Here is a 23,781-nt window from a genome sequence, read left to right on the forward strand (position 1 = left end):
CATATTGGGAGCAAATGTTTCCAGTGACCCTGAATTAGACCAACCGCATTGTCGTGATATTTAAAACTCACTAAGGCCTTGACTTTCTTAGAAGGTTAAGGAAGTTCAACATGTCCCCCAAGTCCCTTAGCAACTTCCACAGGTGCATATCAAAGCATACTGGCTGGATACACTGTAGATTGGGATGGGAGCTGCCCTGCAAAAAGCTGCAGATAGTGGTGTCTGCAGCTCAGAACATCACACAAACCTCTCTCCCTGTCATCAACTCCATCTACACCTCCTGCAGGCAACTCAAGTCAGCAAGGTCCAACGAAGGCTTACAGAAAACTTGTCTTCATAGGTTGAGATTAAAAGTGAGGAAATCGTGTTGCAAACTTTGATTGAGACACATTTGGATTATAGTGTGCCTTTCTGGTCACCACATTACAGGAAGGATACGGAGGATTTTGAGAGTGTACAAAAGAGGTTCACCAGGATAAGGCTTGGAATAGAGTGTGTGACCTATAAGGAGAGGTTGGACAAAGTTGTATTGTTTTCTCTGGAGCAGTGGAGGCAGGAGGCAATATGATAGAAGTATATAAAATTATGAGAGGGGAGATAGTCAGATTCTTTTTCTGCAGAGTGAAAATACGAAATACTAGAGGGCTTAGAGGAGGAAGGTTTAAAGGAGATTTATGAGGTAAGTTTTTAACACTGAGAATGAAGGGTGCCTGGAATGCATTGTCAGGGGAAGGTGTGACAGCAAATATAACTTGTTCCTTCAGGTGCCTTGCCATACGGTGTGAGTGATCATGTCTCTCCATCCATCACGGTCTCTGACCCTCCGAATTGTAGTTGTTGCCTCCCCTATTTCCAACCAGATGTTAATCCATTTACCATTTCCATTCTCTCTCTGTCAGCCTCAGCTTCTTTTTCCTTCCAGCTTCCCAGTCGTAACTAAATGATCCAATGCATCTCTTTGCATGATGTGTCCAAAGAATTTTGATCCCTGTTTTTTTGATTCTTTTAAGTAATGTTCATTTTGTTTTAGTTCTTCGTAGAACTTGTATGATCTTCTGAGAAACCTCCTCTGCTGCATTGATTCTTTCTTCCATTGCATTTGTCCATGACTCGCAACTGCACCTCATTGTAGATGCAATAGCAACCTTTAGGAAGCATTTAGACTGGCACACGGCCAGGCAGGGGATGGAGGAATGAAACAAGAAAGTCTGCAGATGCCGTGGTTGTAGTTAATACTGGAGACACTCAGCAGGTGCTGCAGAGTCCAGAGATATAACCCCAACGTTTCCAGCCTGAGTCCTTTGTCAAGGTAGGTGCAAAAAGCAGTCAGATGCCTGAATAAAAAGGTGCGGGGAGAAGGGAAAAAGGGGCAGGGGGAGCAAAGGTTAACAGCCAAAAGGCTGTAAGTGAACATGGGTAGGAGGGTAGGAGAAAAGCTGAGAATTGATCGGGGTGAGGGGGTAGCTCTTTGAATGCAGAGCTGGAGGCAAGGAGGCAGAGGGATAGGAAAGAGAGAGAGAGGGAGGGAGGGAGAAAAAGAGAGAGAGTGGGGAGCTAAAGAAATGGAGACATAGGGAAAGGGAAAGAGAAAGACAGAGGGTGTCTCTAATGGAAACTGGAAAAGGTGATTGTTAATGCCATCTGGTTGGAGGTTGCCCAGATGGACTATAAGGTGTTCCTCTAATTTGTAGGAAGATCTCTGTTTGGCAGTGCTGAGATGATGGACAGACAAATCAGCGTGGGAATGGAGTGGGGAGCTGAAATGGGTGGTCACTGAGAAAGCCCCACTATACAGCAGGCAGAGGGAAGGTGCTGGATGAAGGGGATTTAGGTCCTGTGCAGGCAGATGGGATCGCTTTAAACTGACACCATAGTCAGCATGGGTATTGTGAGCTGAAAGGCCTCTTCCTCAGCTGTCCCATGTCCCATTGTGTGATTAGGTTTCTATAGAATAATGGACGTCCAACTCCTCAATTAAGATCATTCAGGCTGATACTGCCAATGTCATCATACACCTTCTCTCAGATCCATTTTTATTCAGTTTCCTTTTTAGTTTCTATATTCCAATGTAATTTTTCCATCAGTGTTAACACTCCCTGTCTGTTCTCTGCCAGATTACTATCTCCGCTTTTGAATGTGGCAGTCAACAAAATAAGTTGGAAAATAGTCTGTGACTCACTTCTTGTATCTGATTAAACATTTCACTTGCATCATCTCCTCCTCTGTACGTTTAATCTTCACTCTCACACCTGCAGCCCTTTTATTACAGTTGCTTGCATAAGTGAGAGAGAAGCAGAGGATGACCATGTTGTTTATGTCAATATTCCCATTCACGGAAGTTTTGGGGCCGGTTCAACACATCATATTGAAAAGAATAAAATTAAGCCATGTGAATACTGTGACAGGAATGAAATACAAAAGTCTGTAGACTCTGCATTCAGATTCTTGCGGAAGGGCTCAGGCCCCAAACTGTAGCTCTTATGGGCACTGCAAGACCGGATGGGTTCCTCCCGTATTTCTGGGATTTGAATACCGTGACATGTGATTTTGAGGTAGAATAAAAAATCCAGCACATTTCTATTGTCAAGTCAAGTTTATTGTCATCTGATGCCACAAGTACAACCTGACAGAGTAGCGTTCTCCAGCCCTCAGTGAAAAACATGCAGACACACAACCAGACATAACACACATACAGGCAAATAATACGTAATGCAGAACAAGTATTCATCAATACAAATAAATAAATAACATGGTTAGTGTGAGTAGTTCCTTTGGTCATTCAGCACCCTCACTGCCCGTGGGAAGAAGCTGTTCCTCAGCCTGGTGGTGTAGATTGTGATATTTCCATTCTCAGCTCTGTCAGTAAATGGCACGATTACATCTCTTCCTCTGAAGCGAGCATCTATGGAGGCAGTCTGATTTCCCACTGCAGTGGTGTGGGAGTACACTACTGCACTGCTTCATGTGAATAAGACATTAAGACAGGGCCTTGCCTACACTGTCAGATCCCTTTGTGTTATTGTCCGTGAACTACTCTTTGCAGACGATGCCGCTTTAGTTGCCCATTCAGAGCCAGCTCTTCAGCGCTTGACGTCCTGCTTTGCGGAAACTGCCAAAATGTTTGGCCTGGAAGTCAGCCTGAAGAAAACTGAGGTCCTCCATCAGCCAGCTCCCCACCATGACTACCAGCCCCCCCACATCTCCATCGGGTACACAAAACTCAAAACGGTCAACCAGTTTACCTATCTCGGCTGCACCATTTCATCAGATGCAAGGATCGACAATGAGATAGACAACAGACTCGCCAAGGCAAATAGCGCCTTTGGAAGACTACACAAAAGAGTCTGGAAAAACCTCACAAAGATAAGCGTATACAGAGCCGTTGTCATACCCACACTCCTGTTCGGCTCCGAATCATGGGTCCTCTACCGGCACCACCTACGGCTCCTAGAACGCTTCCACCAGCGTTGTCTCCGCTCCATCCTCAACATCCATTGGAGCGCTTTCATCCATAACGTCGAAGTACTCGAGATGGCAGAGGTCGACAGCATCGAGTCCACGCTGCTGAAGATCCAGCTGCGCTGGATGGGTCACGTCTCCAGAATGGAGGACCATCGCCTTCCCAAGATCGTGTTATATGGCGAGCTCTCCACTGGCCACCGTGACAGAGGTGCACCAAAGAAAAGGTACAAGGACTGCCTAAAGAAATCTCTTGGTGCCTGCCACATTGACCACCGCCAGTGGGCTGATAACGCCTCCAACCGTGCATCTTGGCGCCTCACAGTTTGGCGGGCAGCAACCTCCTTTGAAGAAGACCGCAGAGCCCACCTCACTGACAAAAGGCAAAGGAGGAAAAACCCAACACCCAACCCCAACCAACCAATTTTCCCCTGCAACCGCTGCAACCGTGTCTGCCTGTCCCGCATCGGACTTGTCAGCCACAAACGAGCCTGCAGCTGACGTGGACTTTTTACCCCCTCCATAAATCTTCGTCCGCGAAGCCAAGCCAAAGAAAGATTGATATAAAAAGGTAGCTTGAGGCAACAAACGGATTTCAGGCTCAGGATCTTTGCTGCGAGAAGTCATTAATTACATCAAATTTGGCTGGAAATTTGTCCACAAGAGTAAATGTCACTGATGTCCATTATTCTATAGATAAATGGACAGTCTGAAAGATACAATATTGGGGCAGAAGAAGTAAATAACATAACATATAACATAACAATTTACAGCACGGAAACAGGCCATTAGGCCCTTCTAGTCCGCACCGAACCAAACACCCCTCTCTAGTCCCACCTCCCTGCACAATGCCCATAACCCTCCATCTTCTTCTCATCCATATACCTGTCCAACCTTTTCTTAAATAATACAATTGACTCCGCCGCCACTATTTCTCCTGGAAGCTCATTCCACACGTCTACCACTCTCTGAGTAAATGGCTGACTAATTTAAAAATTCCATTCATCTTATTCAAATTAATGTGTGAATGATTCTCAGCCATGACAGGGAGAGCTACAAATGCAGAATTCTACTCTTTAATATTAGTGCAATGGTTGCAGTAAGCCTCTTTAATGTAGTTGGTTTTAGATAATACCTGGGCTGGGATCATTAGACCAGTCTTACTTCTACTGCCAGAGCAGTACTCTAGAATTCCCAGTTTGGAACATTTTCCAAAGTTTTCTCTGTCACAGAGAAGGATGTAGGCAAATAGGGAGATGCTTTTCAAAAGGAACATGGGATCAGAGAAAATAAAATACAGCTGATGACCTTCAGAACATCTGCAGACAAGAGAGGAGAGGTATTATGATTTAAGCATGTTTTACTGAATTGTCATTAATGTAGTTAAGGACAAGTACAAAGCAGCTGATGCCTTCTGAAAACAATGACATCACATTTGCTTGCACTATCTGCGATATCATTTCGTGTACCATCGTCAAGCTCCTCTCAAAGCCAAACCAATCCAGTCTCGCTTGTAACTGTAGAGCTCCATCAACCAGCAAAATCTGCATCTCTCTTACAGGGTGGCAACCAGAACTATACACCACACTCCGGCTGCGCCCCTCTAGTGTCTGTCTCTGTGGTTATGCTGCTCTGTCCAGCTAACATACAGCAAAGATAAAGACACCTAAACCAACATTTCGGGCTTGAGCCCTTCATCAAGGTCCAGTATGAGCAAAACGTTCAGGCGCCCGTCTACATTTTGCTCATATCTTGATGAAGGGCTCAAACCCAAAATGTTGGTTAGGTATCTTTATCTTTGCTGTATAAAGCCTGCAGCTGACGTGGACTTTTTACCCCCTCCATAAATCTTCGTCCGCGAAGCCAAGCCAAAGAAAGATAAAGGACACTGCTGAGTTTCTCCTGCATTGTGTGTTTACTTCAACCACGGTGTCCGTCGACGTTCATATTTTACTCCTATATACCCCAGGTGCCTGCTTAACCATCTACCTGCGTGGAAATCCTTCACCCTCCATTCCTTGCTACTTCCTGGGATCCAATGATTTGTTCTGATAACCTAGCTTCCAAATGCTTCATAATTGTGTCACATTGAAAAAGTATCATCTCCTGTTTTAGATAGCTGTGCCCAAGCAGAATTGTGACGCAGCCTTGGTGCAAAGGGGAGCCGTTCCCTCTCTCATATAAATCATAAAGACTGATTCTTCACTGCCCACACAGCAAATGTACAACCTGTGATTTGCTTCTAGCACCCAAAGCCAAACATGAACTTCCAGCCCTGCCACCCTTTTCCTCCCAGACTATCCAATAGTCAGCCCTCAGCTTTCCAACGAACCACCTCTGCTGCCCCAATGTAAACCCTACCATCTGAATCCACAACCTCCCCTCCAAATATACTCTGCTCCAATCCACTGCCCTTTATTTTTCATGCCATAAATGTATTTTAAATGTAGATATACAGTACGGTACAGGCCACGAACCCATGGCTCCCAATTACATGTAATTGGGCTACAATTTCAGGACATGTTGGAGCACCCAAAGGTAACCTATGCAGACACGGGGAAAACGTACAGAGTCCTTACAGGCAGCACTGGATTTGAACCCCTGTCACTGGCTCTGTAACGTTGTTGTACTAACCACTAAGCTAACTGTGCTGCCCATGTTTTTGCTCATTTAGAACCCAAATAATGGTTTCCATCTGCACTGGCGATGTCACGGAGCACAATATATAAAAATTATAAATTTCAGTTGGCAAAATCAAAAGAAAAATGAACGGACAAATGCACTTGGATTTCTCAAAAACTCCATCTGCCCTCAGCACTGTCTCCTGGACGTGTTGGTTACTCGGTCTGCCTCAGCACTGTATTGACAGAACAAGTATCAGTGAACATTTTCATTTTCCACAAAACAAAGCAAATCATGCCGGGGTTTAGAAGAATGTGATTTAAATTTGTGGCATTTTGCCTTTCTATCTGTGACTGCTGTATTTTTGCCTCTTATTTTGCTTTTGCCCTGTTGCATCTTCAATAGCTCTTTCACCATTTTTAGATGACATTATCATGAAAGCTCCCTGACCTTGCAGGCTATTGATTATTCCTTGTGTGCGGCTTTGTTCAAACACCGTTTGCTATCTTTTGTAAGTGCTCAAGCTGTGATTTTTTCCTATACAGATACACCATCTTATTATCAATGTCTCCTTGTTCATTTACAAACAAAGATGTACTTTAAGAGTTGTGATTCACATTAATTCGAACTGCATTCAAATGCAGAGCAGGCATGCTGGTCACCTCTCATAAGACAGCAGTAATTTGCATTTGTATAGCACCGGTCATATCCTAAGGTGCATGAATAACTTTTTGAAATGTTAACTCTTTCCTTTTGTGGGCAAATGCAATGGTCATTTTGTAAATAATTGTCTCAAATAAAAGTGAGTAGTTACAATTCAGGAATGAGTGTCACTCAGAACACAGGAGATCATACTTCTGTAGGCAAAAGATTGATAAGAGAGTTTATTGTCATGTACGTAATCAGAAGAATCAGGATTTATTGTCATGTACAACTCATGAAATCCAGAGTTTAGTAGCAGGATCATAGCGTAAACAAGATGCCTTTTTATGGTGAAACCCCCATTTTAGCCGGCTCAAGTTAAAAAAAAAGCCGCTTTACCTTTTATGGTGACGACTTAGAAAGCGGATCCCGTGGTCCCTTCATGCAGAGCTGAGTCGGGAGCAGCTTCCAGAGTTGAAGGAGGTGGGGCGAGAGGTGGCGCCACCCACCACCATGACATCAAATATACACGCCAAGAAGGGCTATACTGAAAATGGCGACTGAAGAGCAGGGAAGAGCGCTAGTGGGGATCTGTGCCAGCAGCCTTAGGCCTCAGGCAGATCTCCTGCGCAACATAATCACTTCTATTAACCATATGGGTTCTTTAAAATTCGTGCTTCTGGGTCATGGGCTGATGGCGTCATCAGCCCCCCCCCGCCCCCCCACACCCCCCGTAGCTGCTTTCACCAGTATTCCTTTTACGGAGAAGGTGGAACCTCTAAGTGTACCCCTCTAGGCAGGATCTCCAACGACGATCAATCAAAAGTTCAAAAGTTCAAGGTTCAGTAAAACCCCTGGTATCCAGCACCTGTGGGGATTGGTGGTTGCCAGATAAGTGAATTTTCCTTATGTTTGAGATTATGTGCTGAGTGGCGAAGTTCAAAAATTCTGTATTTTTTACCTATTTACTTTCTGCAATTTTTTTGCTGGTTGCTTGAATCCCGCATAATAGGGATTTTACTGAACATCAAAATATATGTATACTTCAACTTTTGTCTGGTGTAAGGCAAGGAGTCTGCATGAGCCTGGTGCCCCTAACAATAGGAGAAAAAGAGGCACGAGAGTCCTTTCAGAGTCACTGAGTATCTGTGAATTCACCTCCATCGACAGACTCCAGTTCAAAACATTGACAGCCTGGGTTCCAGACCCAAACCTCCGATACGTTAAGGAAGCCTTCAACAGCCGAAACCCTTCGGGACCCATTCTTGCCCCCAGCATCCTGTCGAATCCCAGTTCTGATACCTGAAAAACATACTGATACCTGAAAAACAAAGGCAGCACAGCCACTGGTGTAGACCCGTGGAGTGCACAGAGGCAGCTCTGCCTCAAAACTGCCCGGTTCAACCTCTGATGGCTCTGTATAGCTGTTAAATAGCCTGTTTAAGGAGCTGATGGTGTTTTGAAACTAAAATCTTGCAACATGGGTCTGTGACCAAGATGGCGGTGTCTGTGCTTGGCAGTGTCCACGAGAAGTTGCAGACTCTGGGGGATGCAGCAGAATGGCTCATGGGCAGGGCATCAAGAATGGGGAGGACACCCTGCTTTGAGAAGGAGAAGCAGAGAAGACAACCCTACAGGACGGTGAGTACGATGGTGGACTAGCGAGGTGGTCATCAGCTGAGGAACCCACACAGGCTGCAGGCAACTTGAGGTCGGAGGATGTGATGGTCTGTGGGCTGGTGGAGACTGACTCATGGGAACCAGGTATCAGAGCTGCATCTGACAATAAATGTGAACTCTATATGAGTCCACTATCAAGTTGTATCACAGATACAAGGGGCTGAATGGCCTTCAGAAACACGAGTGACTGTGGATGCTAGAATCTGGAGCAAGACGAGAGGTGCAGGGAGAATTTGGAAGATTGAGCAGCATCTGCATTTTTTTGCACCAAGTGGCTCTCTCCAGTTCCTGAGTTCCTTATGGACCTACACAGTCGTGATATCATCAGGGTTTAGAATATTTCAGGCTGAGTGTTGACTTTCAATGTTTCTTCAGGTTTTTCACTAAAAGACCACACACATCCATCTCAGTGTCTCAAAATAAACAGTTTTTTTGTCTGCTTCATCCTTAATCCCAATGCCAGTCAGTCAGCTGTGATAGTAATGAAGGCTTGTACCTCTGCCTGTTTTACTTAATGTCCAGAAGCCAATAGATGAAACAAGTAAGAATTAAAACATGGGCAGTAGCGTAATGACTTGTGCATCAGTAAATAGCTCACTTGATTTTTATTTTGTTTAAATCTCAGCAGGTCACTCCAATTACCCTTTAAGAACACAGGCCTCATTGGTTCCTACTTCTTACCTGCTGTTTCCTGAAAATGCTGACAAATGCATCAGCCAGAATAACCACTTTTTACATGCAAGACTTGACAATAATGTTAATTCAGTTTGCGGTGTGCAGCAAGGCATTGATGTAAGGCACTTACGGATACAATCCAAAAATAAACACCACAGGCCAATTTATCTTTTCCAATTGAGAGTCAGTTTCTGATGGCTTAAGGTGATGAAATAGACAATGCACGTCCACTGGATGACACTGGATCTTAATTTGAAGGAGATCTTTGGAATGGGTGAACATACAACACAGGAAGAGAGGCTTCAGCCATGTATCTGTGCTGAACATGATGCCCAATTCATGATGAAACTTTGATGTCTGCACTTGCTTCATATCCTTCTAACCCTGCATATTCATGTACTGATCTAGAAGCCTCTTAAACATGACTATTGTATCTGCTTCCATCACTAATCCAGGCAAAAAAAACACATCTTGTTTTAACTCCTTCCACACCCTTCATTCCGCACCATGTCCTCTAGGCCACCCATTTCAATTTTTCGTCCCATTCCCTGTCCATGGTCTCGTGCACTGCCAGACTGAGATCAGCTGCAGATTGAAGGAACAACACCTCATCTTCCATCTCGGCACCTTCCAACCGGGCGACATTAACATCGACTTCTCTGGTTTGTGTTAAGAATCCCTCCCCTTCTTCTTCTCCATCACCTTCCCTCAAATGCATTCTCTCTCTTCTCTCTCTTCCCTTGTCCCTCTGTCTCCTTTCACGGAGCCAAAATCAATTTCACCTTTCCTCTTATCATATCCAATTATCATCTTTTGTTTGTTGGTCTGGATTCCTCCCCTCCCATTCTTCCCCCTTCTCTCTACTCTTTAACTAAGACACCTGCCTGCTTTTTGCTTATGCCTTAAAGAAGGGCTAAGACCTGAAATATCGGTTATATACCTTTACCCCCAGTGTACTTGGCGAGACGGGGTGACTTCATTTGTATGTTTTTACTACAATCACTGAAGCTGCAGACTTTCATGTTTTACTCCCCCCGTGATATTTTTTCCTTTGGTGCTGACTATCTACTCTACCTCTCATAATTTTATACACGCATCAGATCTCCTCCCAGCCTCTGATGCTCCAGAGAAAATAACGCAAGTTCATCCAGCCTCTCACCAAAGCTCATACTCTGTCATCAAGGAAACATTTGGTAAATTTCTTCTGACCCCATTCTGAAATCTCCATATCCTTTATGTAACGGGATGACCAGATATGTACACAATATTCTACATGCAGCCGAACATGACTTAATTATGTTTATACTCAACGCCCCACCTAATGAAGACAACATGCAGTATGTTTTCTTGACTACCCTATTTGATTGGCCAAAGTGTTGAGATGTGCTAATAATAAAAGTTGACATCCTAATGTTTCCTGCGGTTTTTCTACAGGATCAAAGAGAAGGTGAATATTCATGATTGACAGATGACCACATTAAACTGGATAATCTCAAAGGAGTGAAACATGGAAGTCTGCAGTCACTGTAATTGCAACCAAAACACAGAAATGCTGGAGGATCTCAGGCGGACTCGCAGTGACCATGGGATGGAAAGATATATAACCAACAGATGCCTACTGACCAAAGTATTTCTTCCATTCTCTGATTTTATTTCAGATTTCCAGCATCTGCTGTATTTTATTCTTCAGCCACATTGCAACAGATTATCTCCTGATTCTTTCACCAGGCACTGACTCTGTATTCTTTCACCAGGCACTGACTCTGTATTCATCCTGCTTTATGCAATGAAAGTTGGTTAATCTACAGCAAGTTCCTTTCCATTAACTTGCTTGCCCACATTATTCAATTATGTTATACTTCATAGTATTAAGTACCCTTGCTGAGGATTTCAATCGCTTTAGCTACCAGACAATGCATGAATGAATAAATTTCAATAAAGAATGCGATGAATATGTCATGGACTTCATGTGAAATTCTTCTACCGTTGCCTCAAATTTATTGTTGACATCATCCTCATTTTATGGATAGAATATGACATTTTCCTCAAGCTTTATATAGAAAGCCCCTGGTATCCAGCTCCCACAGGTGGATTGGTAAATGATGGACAATTGCTTGAGACTGTATTTTGTGTGAATGAAGAACTAATGGCGAGGCGCGCCTATTTAAACCTTCCGTATTTTTTATCCATTTGTTTTCCATTATTTTTTTCTTTGCCGGTTGCTCTAGGTTGCCGATTACTTGAATTCTGGATAACAGGGATTTTACTGTAAAACATATCAATGTATTTTAAAGGTACATTATATCTGGTAAGAATAATTTGAACTATTTATCGATAAAATGAAATATGGATATTGGACACTTCCTGAGATGATGAATTCCTTTCAAAAGACAGTATATAATATATTGGATGTTATTAGTTTCAGGAGAATGTTTCATATACTATGCAGATACTGGCACACTAAATAAATGTGGTGACAACATCGACTAATATTCCCTTTCATAACCTTCCAATGCAGCAACAAATCAAAGACAATATGCAGTGGTATTTAAGCTGGCACTGATCAATTGCATCTACCTACTCCTGCATTAGAACAGCAATACTGCATCTCACATTATTGGGCTTTCCTGTCAGAAAATATGTCATTCAGGTTGAATGTCAATGAAGTGAACTATCCAATAATAGCATAACAATCATTAATATCTCAGAATTAAATTGAAAAGGACATTTTATTAGTATTTAATGGCCAATCAATTCCACTAACCATCGATACAATCATTTTGTAAATGATTCACAACAGAGACATTCTTTTAAACAAACATTGTGAGTGTTAAGGAAACAGGATATCACCAGACTGATCTTTCTGTACATGGGCCCCTGTCCCCATAAAGCAGTCAAGTTCAGTTGATGTCTTCCACACTTCTCTCCTACAGACTGCATAAAAATTCATTCTATGATTTCAGTCTGTGCCCCCCCCCACTTAAATGTGCTTCCCCCCCTGTGGGGGGGCTGTATCAGCCCCATTGAGAATGGCTGACGTGGAAGGTTGCTTCGCCGTAAAAAGTATCACACAGTGAGTGTTTGAGGCAGAAACCACTGTATCTTTTGAGGAAAATGTAGACAAGTACAGTATTTAAAAAGGACTTTTTGATCTACTGGTTGTCTGGTATAAAAGGACCATTTATGCCGGCACCTCAGATGCTGCCAACTTGCCAGGATCTATTTTAAAATGGGAATCAGGATTCTATGACATAAGAGAGCTCTGATTCCAATTCTCAATTGAGAAGTTCTGGCTTATAATCATTTGGATTTTTCATGATGAAACAGTCTTCTGTTCAACAACCATTATAACTCGTGCAATACTGGCTAAACAAGTAGTACAAGTGGGAGATTGACAGATCCCTTTTTTATTTCACCAATGTATCCTTTACCTTCTCCGCTACTAAATACTTGTTTTTTTTTCCTTTCCCTGCTCTAACAAAAATTCTTAGACCTGAAACATTATGGCAAAGGACTCAGGCCTGAAACATTCATTCTATATCTTTATCTTTGCTATATAAATGATGGTGTTTGACCTGCTGAGTTTCTCCAGCATTGTGTTTTTACTTCAATTATGGTGTCTGGCCATCATGTCAGAGGTACACCAAAGAAGAGGTACAAGGACTGCCTAAAGAAATCTCTTGGTGCCTGCCACATTGACCCCTGCCAGTGGGCTGATCTCGCCTCCAACTGTGCATCTTGGCGCCTCACAGTTCGGCGGGCAGCAACCTCCTTTGAAGAAGACCGCAGAGCCCACCTCACTGACAAAAGACAAAGGAGGAAAAACCCAACACCCAACCCCAACCCACCAATTTTCCCCTACAACCGCTGCAACTGTGTCTGCCTGTCCCGCATCGGACTTGTCAGCCACAAACGAGCCTGCAGCTGACGTGGACATTTACCCCTCCATAAATCTTCGTCCGCGAAGCCAAGCCAAAGGAAGGAAAGGAAGGAGGTGTCTGCAGACTCTCGTGTTTTACTCCCTAAAACCTTAACTTTGTTTTTCTCTCCACAGATGCTGCCCAGCCCTCAGAGTGATTCCAGGATTTTTGCTTTCATTTCTGATTTTCAATCTTGTAGTTATTTTTTAATTTGTATTGGTTAATGGGGCTTAAATCTGGAGAGAAATGAAAGATCATAGTTTAGCCAACATAACTGGGCAGTATGATTAGTGTAGTGGTTCGTGCAATGTCTTTACAGCATCAGCGATCAGGACCGGGTTTAAATCCCGTGCTGTCAGCAAGGAGTTTATACGCTCTCTCCGTGACTGCATGGGTTTTCCCTGGGGCTCCAGTTTCCTCCCACCGTTGTAGATCAATTGGGTGTAATTGGACAGCACAGACTCGTGGGCCAAAAGGACACGTTTTCGTGCTGTATGTTTAAAATTTAAACTGGGCCAATTAAATTTGACAGATCTAATTTTCAGCAATTAGTTTATTTCTATGAGCAGGTTCATTTTAGCTCCATCTGAATATTTCTCCTGCTCAGTTTTCCACCTTCCAAAGAGCAGCTGACGCTAATGGATCTCAGTAACATTCTTCAGATATTTTAAGCCAGCGGATCCTAGTCTGGGGTGAGCAATACCCTCGGGTTGATTAAGATGGCTGGAACCAAGCATTGCAGTGGAGCCAGGAGACTTTATTCAAATCAAGGTCATTTAATTGGGATGTGCTTGATTTCAAATAGCAGTTCAATTCTAATATCTGAGACAAATAAAAATAGTCTTTATTTGGTCAGATCCCTGATCAGAGTGACCAACAGTAAAGAAATACTTTGGAAAGAGTCAACAAGGACCAAATCCTCTCTGTAAGTTACTTAAACAGATCACAGGGAAGCAACTAGGTAGTCCGAGGAAGTTATGAGCTCGAGTCCATTCTCTTCAGTCTGCAACTTAAACAAAGGTGAGCAACAATATTAATCTTCATCTTAAAAATCACCAGTTTTATTACAAAAATATTTTTTCATATCAATTCTCTTTTTAGCCAATAAGTCCAGTAAAAGCAGATTGAATAGAACCAGTTACTTTAACTAGAACAACTGCTTATTCTGACCAAGAGCAACAAAATACAGTAAAAGCCCTGGTATCCAGCACCTATGGGGATTGGTAGATGCTGGATTAAGAGAATTCTCCACTTGCCTTGAGATTGTGTGTTTGTGTGATTGGTGAATTTACAGTGCGGTGCACCAATTTAAAACTTCTTTTTTTTTTACCTGCAGGTAGTCTTCAACTTACGATGGGGTTATGTTCCGGCACGCTAATTGTAAGTCAAAAAACCGAACATTATAACCATTAACATAAATACACACTAGGTTGTGAAACATATGCAGTACAATACTCACGATTGAAATTCAAAACTCAAAGTACGGACTCGAACCATCATAATTTTAAAAAACAGCTTCCAATAAATTCAATGCTCCAATAACGTGCTTTCATATTCTGTTCCCTTTTTGTTCATTTACTTATGAATGACATTTTTAATTTTGCATTTGATTAAGCGTGGCCGTTGGTTGTACTGGGAAAGCAGTTTATTTTGTGGTTGTAAAATCAGTGATAGTCAGGTTTTTTATAACATTTGATTCTACTTTATCCCTCAGAAAGTAGAGAGAACGTCTTTCAGCGAGAACATTGCGCTTGTAATGAGTTCCCAATCAGCGTGGATTGCAAGTTGCTGCATGTACCACCAATGTATTTGTGTAACGGACACCAGTGATCGAGAATGCAAATGTTGATACACGACACAATTTGCGACACCCACAGAAAGATCATGAAATGGGAGGGAGAGGAGGGGAAGATGGTAGATAAGCAATGAATCGTTGCTCAGAAATCTTTAATAAATGACAAGACTCTGACGAAGAGAAGGTCAGGCTAATCACAATTAAGTATGCTAAGATGTCATTTTCAATTCAGTGCACGGGGTATGAATTTGGGTGACTTGTGAAGTACAACTGCTGACATCTTTTCATGCAGTTATCTGGGGATACACAAATGACTTGCAGAAAGACAGACAATTTCTATTAGACCTCCCAAAGCAGTTAAAGTTCACAGTGACCCCAATAAATATTCAGCATTTTGTTGTCTGTGTACTGACTATATCTAATGCCTTGAATGCTGGGTCTCATATTTAACTCTTTGCCTGGTTCTATGTCTATCACAGTTACACACGTTATTATTTTTACAACTAATCTACAAACTTAATCACCTTTGAATTTTGGTTGATGGATATTACATCATAGTAATTATTTGCTTTCAGTGAAAGAGATTCTAATATTGCCAACGTAATTTGCAAAGCTGCAGAAGTATTTTCAAACATTTTGATTACAATATTCTAATCTCCACAACTCTCTAGGTTGGCGATTCTTGTCTAATGTGATAATTTTTGTTGAGTTAATATTCTAATTTCAACATCGTCATTCTAAATGTAATATTATACACGGGACCATAGGAGGCCGAATTATGGATTTTAAGCATTTTTCGGAACTAGGTGAACAAAATGGATTTTTTTGCTGTAATGTCATATGGAAAGAATGTTTATTTCCTTGTCAAATTATTTTTATTGGGCATATCCTACACCCTCTGGAGTATATAAGGCTGAGGGGGGAATTGAGTGAAGCAGATAAGACTGAGGATTGTGGCTACTCGTACAATAACTCTGTTGGGGAATTCTAGAACAACAAAAGCATTAGATCAAGATAATGAGTCGATAATAAGTTGAGGATTTTGTTTCTCTCAGAATATTCAGAACCTGCGATCAGGCTATCTCAGATCATGAAGATTGTGCAAGAAAACAGAACTAAGATTAGACTGAATCTTTTGAAAATCTTCTATCTATTATTGTATCATGTTCTTATATCAGTTTATGTTTATTCACTCATGAAAGCATCATTTCCCCTGGTGCATTTTCTTTAAGGGACAAGTAATATCTTACTTTTGGGGTGCATGGTAGAATGCCGGTACATTAATGACTGCACCATTTCATCGGATGCAAGGATCGACAACGAGATAGACAACAGACTCGCCAAGGCAAATAGTGCCTTTGGAAGACTACACAAAAGAGTCTGGAAAAACAACCAACTGAAAAGCCTCACAAAGATTAGCGTATATAGAGCCGTTGTCATACCCACACTCCTGTTCGGCTCCAAATCATGGGTCCTCTACCGGCATCACCTACGGCTCCTAGAACGCTTCCACCAGCATTGTCTCCGCTCCTTCCTCAACATTCATTGGAGCGACTTCATCTCCAACATCGAAGTACTCGAGATGGCAGAGGCCGACAGCATCGAATCCACGCTGCTGAAGATCAAACTGTGCTGGGTAGGTCACGTCTCCAGAATGGAGGACCATCGCCTTCCCAAGATCGTGTTATATGGTGAGCTCTCCACTGGTCACCGAGACAGAGGTGCACCATAAAAGAGGTACAAAAACTGCCTAAAGAAATCTCTTGGTACCTGCCACATTGACCACCGCCAATGGGGTGATATCGCCTCAAACCATGCATCTTGGCGCCTCACAGTTCGGCGGGCAGCAACCTCCTTTGAAGAAGACCGCAGAGCCCACCTCACTGACAAAAGACAAAGGAGGAAAAACCCAACACCCAACCCCAACCAACCAATTTTCCCTTGCAATTGCTGCAACCATGTCTGCCTGTCCCGCGTCGGACTTGTCAGCCACAAACGAGCCTGCAGCTGACATGGACATTACCCCTCCATAAATCTTCGTCTGCGAAGCCAAGCCAAGGAAAAGAATAACTATTTGCAAAATGGAATGTGAATCTTCATTCCAAGATTCTTCCCACAGTGCATTTTTGACTTTAACTGCCGCAATATTGAATGTCCCAAACTTCAGTCAATGGTGTACCTTGTGAAGTGCCATTGTAATGTAGATCTCACAACAACTTTCTACATTCGGCAATGTAATAGTAACATGAACATCAAGTTCAAGTTTGTCACATGTACCAAGAGCCAGTGATAGAGGTCATTCTGCAAACTGACCAGTGGACACCTCATGCATAGTACAAGCAAGACATGGCACAAAAGCGCAGAAATACAGAGGTATCATAACTATGTGAGGGTCATTCAGGAGTTGTACAGTGGGGGAAAGGAGCTTCCCTTGATTCTGATGGTGTGTGATTTCACACTTGCAAATCTTCCTGATGTGAGGGAAGTGGCTGGGGTGTGATGGGATGAATCTGTTAATGTGTTAGCTGATTTCCCAATACAGCAGAAGTTACAGATGTATTTGATGGAAGGAAGGGGAGCAATTCTTTAACCCTTTATAGTTTCTTCAAAGCAATTCTCAGACCATGCAGTGATGCAACCTGATAGGATCCTTTCAATGGTGTACCTGTAGAAGTTGTTAACAGATGCTGGTGACATGCTAGATTTCTTTGGGATTCCAAGAAAATATAGGCCCTAGATGGTTGTGCTTTAAATCCTGTCAGTGGGACAGCCCTCATGACCTCAATTAGTGATGACTTAAGTCACAACTACCTTTTGGATTAAGTTGTTAACATAATCCATAAAAGGTAGTGGACGCAGCCCAGGACATCACAGGCAAACTCTCCCCACCATCGAGAACATCTACAGAGCAGCAGCGATCATCAAGGATCCACATCACCCAGGTCGTGCTCTGTTCTCACTGCTACCATCAGGAAAGAGGTCTAGGTGCCATAAGACTCGCACCACCAGGTTCTGGAGCGACTGCTACCTATCCACCATCAGACCCCTCAATGACAAACTCAATCAAGGGCTCATTTAAGGACTCCTACTTTTGTACTTTGATTTTTTTCTTCTCTCTATATTGCACATTCAGTGTGTTTACATTTCTTTACATGTAGACATTGTCAGGTATTTTTTGCACTATCAATAAGAGGTAATTCTGCCTCGCATGAATAATAATTTCAGGGTTGTATGTACTCTGACAATAAATCTGAAATCTGAACCCTTCCTAGAGTTGGTTATAAATAACCCTAAGGAATAGGAACAGGGTGGGCCATGTGCATGTCCATCTCATTCTGATATTCAAGAAGGTCATGTCCAATCAACATCACCTTCCTGCCTATTCCCATAACTCCTGACTCCTCCTCAAGACCATTAGTCCAACATTCTGTCTGCCTTGACTTTGAATAAATTAAATGACTGCCTCTACAGCATCCTGAGGAGGAGAATTCCAAAGATTTAAGACTTTCTAAGAGAAGAAATTACTCCTGTTAGTGATCCCTTAGTCCTTTGTACTTGATACTCATCATCTACCCTCTCAGAATCCTCCATTGTTCCATCTGGTCACCTTCATTATTTTGAACCTCAATGAGCAATTATCTAAACTATTCAACCTTTCTTCAGAACACACAAATTCTTTATGATAGAAGTCACCTTGGCTATGGGTACAAGTCTAGCTATGACTGTGCCAACATCCAACAGCCTAGCTGGAGGGATACAGAACCAGAGGGGAGATCAATCAAGACACACAGACCAGAAAGGAACAAGCCACAAGTAAATGTGTAGTGAACACCAGTAATCTCCATGTACCTGCCTTGTGTAGGATCTTTGGGCTATAAATATCCAGGGCATCAAATGGAAAAAAGGTTTATTTTTATCTCAGGCACTGATTAAGATTTTTCCCCAAGTGCAGATATGTTGTTAAACAGGCGACAACGGACACTGTCTTGACTCAGTTGGCATTTGAGCTATTCAGACCAGGAAAGTCTCTCCCTAATCCTTTGTCTGTGCGAATCATTTTTAAAAATTTTGACATACAGCATGGTAACAGGCCATCCCGGCCATGAGCACATGCTGCCCAACCCCCCGTACATTTTAAGGGTGGGAAGAGCGCCCGGAGGAAACCCACGCAGATATGAAGAGAATGTGCAATCTCTTTACAGACTCGTGTCACTGGCACTGTAGCAACATTGCACTAACCACTACATTAACCGGCCGCCCCATGTTTGCAAAGTTCACTGCAAACGCCTCTTTTTTTGATCTCCCCTCATCTCCTCATCTTCCCATAACATCTGTTTCTCTTCATACTCATGACTATGTTCCTAGCTGTCCACTTTTCCCACTGAGACCATGGTCCCAGAATGTGTGTTGAGATTCATTGCAAATTTTTAAGATGCTCCATACTACATGCATGTCAACTTATTTTGCATTTTAAGTGCAGGTAATTTCCTACAAAATTATTAATACCACTATCAAATTAAAGTACTATTAATCATACAATTGCAGGATGGTATTCAAGTGGCACTCAGTACTTCCTCACCTTCCATCTGGACACCTTCCAACCAGATGGCATTAACATTGACTTCTCCAGTTTCCACTAAACTCCACCCTCTCCCCATCTCCTTCCCCCTTGTCTCCTTTCCTCTAGCTCTGTCTCTTTCTCTCTCTCTCACTCCCTTCCCTTTTCGCTCTGCGTCCTTCAACAAAGCAAAATCAATTCATGCCCTTCCTCTTATCATATCCATCGACATCTTTGTCTGATGATCTGCTCTCCTCCTCCTCACGTTCTTCCCCCTTTCTCTCCCCAAATTTTAACTCAGACTCCTGCATGCTTTGTGTTTATACCTTGAAGAAGGGCTCATGCCTGAAACATTGGTAATATATCTTTACCTCCTATGGACACTTCGAGACTGCCAGTGTTCCTCCAGCATTTCTGTGTTTTGACTTGAGATATGCATGTTCAATTGTAACGGGATATTCAGGCAACAGAATCATACAATGTTTGAAGTATTAGAATCATGTATTAATAACCTAAATTAGTCACTTCTCTGCATGTTGCTTTTGGAATTTTGCTGATGGAGGTGGGTTGGCTTGTTTAAAGAGCATTTAAACATGTTTAGATTACTGTTTAAGGCTTTGGAACACCGTGAAGGTGTGAAAAGTGCCACATAAATGAAACTTACATTGTATTTCATTCTTCCTACTGTGCAGAACACTGATTTGTGACAACGCCACACATCTTCAGATGGTTCATCCAGTGGCTTTCCTTTCCAGTGAGCATATTCGCTGATGATTTCACAAGGTTCAATTCCATTCATAGTCTGAAAACATTGAGCGGTCAGAGTCTCCGCACATGCATAACTTTCAGGGGAAGCAACGGGTCATTTACGTACCACACTAGCATAAAGCAATGATCCTTTCCAACAGAAGAGCTATTACCATCATCAAGTCACACATTATCAATAATGAGGCCAACGTTGATCAGAAACCCGAATGGACCAGGTACATAATTGGCTGTGGCAGGCAGGGCAGATCAGAGGGATTTCCTGGTTTTGTTGACTCACCTTCTGCTTCAATCAAGTTGTTCCATCACCTATTGGACACAATCACAAGTGCAATGAGATAGGTCATATTCCACTTGCCCAGCTGCACTCAGGAAATCTAGAGTCTCAAAACAGAGAAAGGCGGGAGCATCAGTCGGGAGAGAAACTGTCCCCTCCACCTCCCTCCCTCTGCAAGTGAAAACAAGCTTGTTTTTTCCACTTTTCAGCAATGATGGCATGAAATATTGACCCTGTTTCTCTCCTTATTGATGTTGCCCGACCTGTTGAGAGCTTTTACTATCATCTGTTTTTGACTTGGATTTCTAGCAACTGCAGCTCTTTTGTGTTGCAATTACAACTTTTGTGTTGCAGTCTTTTTAATTGGCACTCTGGATTAATTATTCAACCCCCCCCCCCCACCTCTCCCAAGTTACCAATGCATCATAATCTATGTGCATCATTTACAAAATTTCCTGAATTTTGGATAAATACTTTAGGCATTATAGAATGGCATAGTTCATTCTCAACCTGACTTGAAAGTCTTCCTTAGATGTTATTATGTTTTTAATTCTCTTCTTACATGATGTGGTGTGTTGTGTGTTTGTGCACAGTGGAAACACCTGCAAATAAAACTTTGTTGCATCTGTATGTTGTCCTTACATATATGACAGTAAATGCAAACTTATATGGGCCGCCGAGCAGAACAGGTGAATGAACCTTAAGGTCTTTTAGAATTTGTTCATATACAACAGCAAAAGCTTTTAAATTCTTAAATTCTAAGGATGGGGAAATTTTCCCGGCACATAAAGTCAGTATCTGCTGACTTGGCCAATGTATTGAACTTGAGTCTCAAGAACCAAAACTTTCTGATCTTTCACACATTCTCAAACTTTAGGAAGGGAAACCCAGAAGTGTATGATTATATCAGAATAAGTTAATGAAATATATGTTGGAAAGGGGAAATAAGATTAGGTAATTTAGGTCACTTTTCACAAGCAAACATCATATTTCAAAAACAGAAACAAAGACAGGAACAGAAACTGATACAAAAAGAGAGGAAGATAGAAGTTGCATCAGTCTGTGCAAAGATGCAGAATGAAAAGCCTGCTAAAAACATCATTTCAAAAAAAGGTTTTGAGTTCTGAGTTTAGCCTGTTTGAAATCTCTGTAGTGGCTGGTTGTTGCGTTTCTCCTGAAATAAAGGAAAAGAAGAACTCTTTGCGGTAACCTGGAAGAAGGTATATTTCTTCGGAAAGACACCTCGGTTGCTGATTGAAGGAAATCAGTTTGCTGTCCAATGAACAACAAAGCTCTCTCTGCACTCACCAAAACACCTTCCTGACTGGTAATAACTTAAGTTAAGGCACCAGAGCCTTTTGAATGTAATGACCATTTAATTCTGTGCACAATATTGAAAGCTGCCTGATACCAGTGAACGTGGAGAAGTGAACAGTAAATCTTTGTGGATGTCCACTGTATACTGTATGCCACAGTAATTTCTAAGTATCAATGACAGTCTCAATGTAAGGCAAAGGTTGGATTCAGAAATAACTTAGCTTTACTTTCTCTAGGGCATCATCTCTGCTCATCTTGGGGCAGAAGTAGATGGATAAAGAAAAACTGGTCTTGGTGAAATACCTTGTTTCTCCACTGAAATGGATGAAGTTACACACCAACATTATCCAGGTTGTAGATTCTTGAAACAGGAAATGAAATTAAAAAAACCAGCACATATTCTTTCCTAAAACAACATGAAGGTAATTCATCGAAATCAAATGTACAAACGCCCTTAATGTTGATGCCTTTTTAATTCATTCATTTGAAATCCCTTTTGCTTCAGAGATAAGGCCTCAGGCCCAAAACGTTGGTTCTATATCTTTACCTCCTATGAATGCTATGAGACCTGTTGAGTTCCTCCGGCATTTTTATTAAATGAAGTGGGTTAATGTTTCTAATAAAATAGCAGAAAAGGTTGCTTCAAATCAATGTGTTAAGCATTCTTTCTCCGGTAGGTTTTCTGGGTCAGTGGAATTAATAACTAACACATTGGCTTGTGCTACTTAAAGGAGCATGTACCATAATGTTCCATTTCAGGAAGAATATAATTCTAATGAAGTGTCACAGATCATTAAAGATGGATGTTTCAATTAATAATATTATTACTTAAACTTTGATGCTGGCTGTTATCAATGCAATATTGATTCATTTGATTTAAGCATGATTTCTTTGTCATTATTTACATTTATACAGGAAAGCCCAGCCCCTGGTATTCAGCACCTATGATGCTGGATAAGAGTATTTTCCGGATGCTTGAGATTGCATGTTGCGTGCATTGGAGAACTAACCGTGAGGCGAGCCCATTTGAAACTGCCGTGTTTTTTACCTATTTATTTTCTGCAATTTTTTTCTTGCTGGGTAATAGGGTTTTACTGTATTATCTTCTCAAAGAATCCATGACGCCCAACTAAAATAATGTATTTTTGCTCTGCAGAATGGTATCCATTAATCTGTACCATTTGTGGGCACAATTTATCAATCCATTGGTCTATTAAATAGAAGAAAAGTAATTTTGGGGAATACTTTTACTGTTGCAAGTTATCATTTAAAAAATTATGTTGGCCAGGGCATAATGCAGTACTCCCTTTATTTGCCATTGTGACTGAGACAGGCAATAAATCCTTTAGACCTTTGAGTCTGATGTGACCTTTTCAATTCCCCGCCTCATTCTCTTCCTGACAAGTCTCATGCACTGCCAGACTGAGACCACCCACAAATTGGAGGAACGACACCTCACCTTCCGTGTGGGCACCCTCCGACTGGATGGCATTGACATCGGCCTCCAGTTTTTGTTACAACCCCTCTATTTTCTTCCCCGTCTCTTTTCCTCTTGTTCTTTCTCTCTCTCCTCCCTTTTTTTCTGTCTCCTTTCACAGAGCCAAAATCAATTTTCACATTTCCTCTTATCATATCCAACTAACATCTTTTTGTCTGTTGGTCTGGACTCCTCTCCCTCCCATTCTTCCCCCTTTTTTTCCCCTTTAATTCAGATGCCTGTCTTTTTGATTCATACCTGAGGAGGGGCACAGGTCCAAAACATCAGTAATATAGCTTTACCTCCTATGGATGGTGGGAAACTGGCTGAGTTCCTGCAACTTTTCTGTGTTCTGACATCATTTGCACTAATTCCATTTTATAATCTCCCCACGTTCCCATCGAATTTCCCCAGTTTCTATCAGTCACCTCGATCAGGGCAATTCATAGTTGTCAGTCCATCTGCCATCCCATAATCTATGATGTGAGGAAATGTAGTTACCCAGAAGAAATCATCACACTCCGAATCCAAATTAAAATCAGGTTTATTGTCATGAACGTGTGCCATGAAAAGTCTTGTTGGGAGGCAGCAGTG

The 23,781-nt window shown here is 42.0% G+C and overlaps 2 long non-coding RNA genes across 4 annotated transcripts in view; both read left to right on the forward strand.

Annotated features, from left to right (window-relative positions):
- LOC138758794 (uncharacterized) overlaps window positions 1-10,999 on the forward strand; it is a 36,333-nt gene extending 25,334 nt beyond the window's left edge. For all 3 annotated transcript variants that reach the window (XR_011354451.1, XR_011354452.1, XR_011354453.1), the window contains 2 exons: window positions 8,244-8,364; window positions 10,513-10,999. This is a non-coding gene — a long non-coding RNA (uncharacterized lncRNA). The remainder of the gene's footprint in view (window positions 1-8,243; window positions 8,365-10,512) is intronic.
- A 1,419-nt stretch (window positions 11,000-12,418) lies between these two features.
- On the forward strand, window positions 12,419-14,393 carry LOC138756494 (uncharacterized). Its single transcript, XR_011353103.1, has 3 exons — window positions 12,419-12,498; window positions 13,948-14,018; window positions 14,335-14,393. It is a non-coding gene; the product is annotated as an uncharacterized lncRNA (long non-coding RNA).
- The last annotated feature ends 9,388 nt before the right edge of the window (window positions 14,394-23,781 follow it).

This window comes from Narcine bancroftii, chromosome 3 (assembly GCF_036971445.1).
Source record: "Narcine bancroftii isolate sNarBan1 chromosome 3, sNarBan1.hap1, whole genome shotgun sequence".
In the NCBI taxonomy this organism is placed as follows: domain Eukaryota; kingdom Metazoa; phylum Chordata; class Chondrichthyes; order Torpediniformes; family Narcinidae; genus Narcine; species Narcine bancroftii.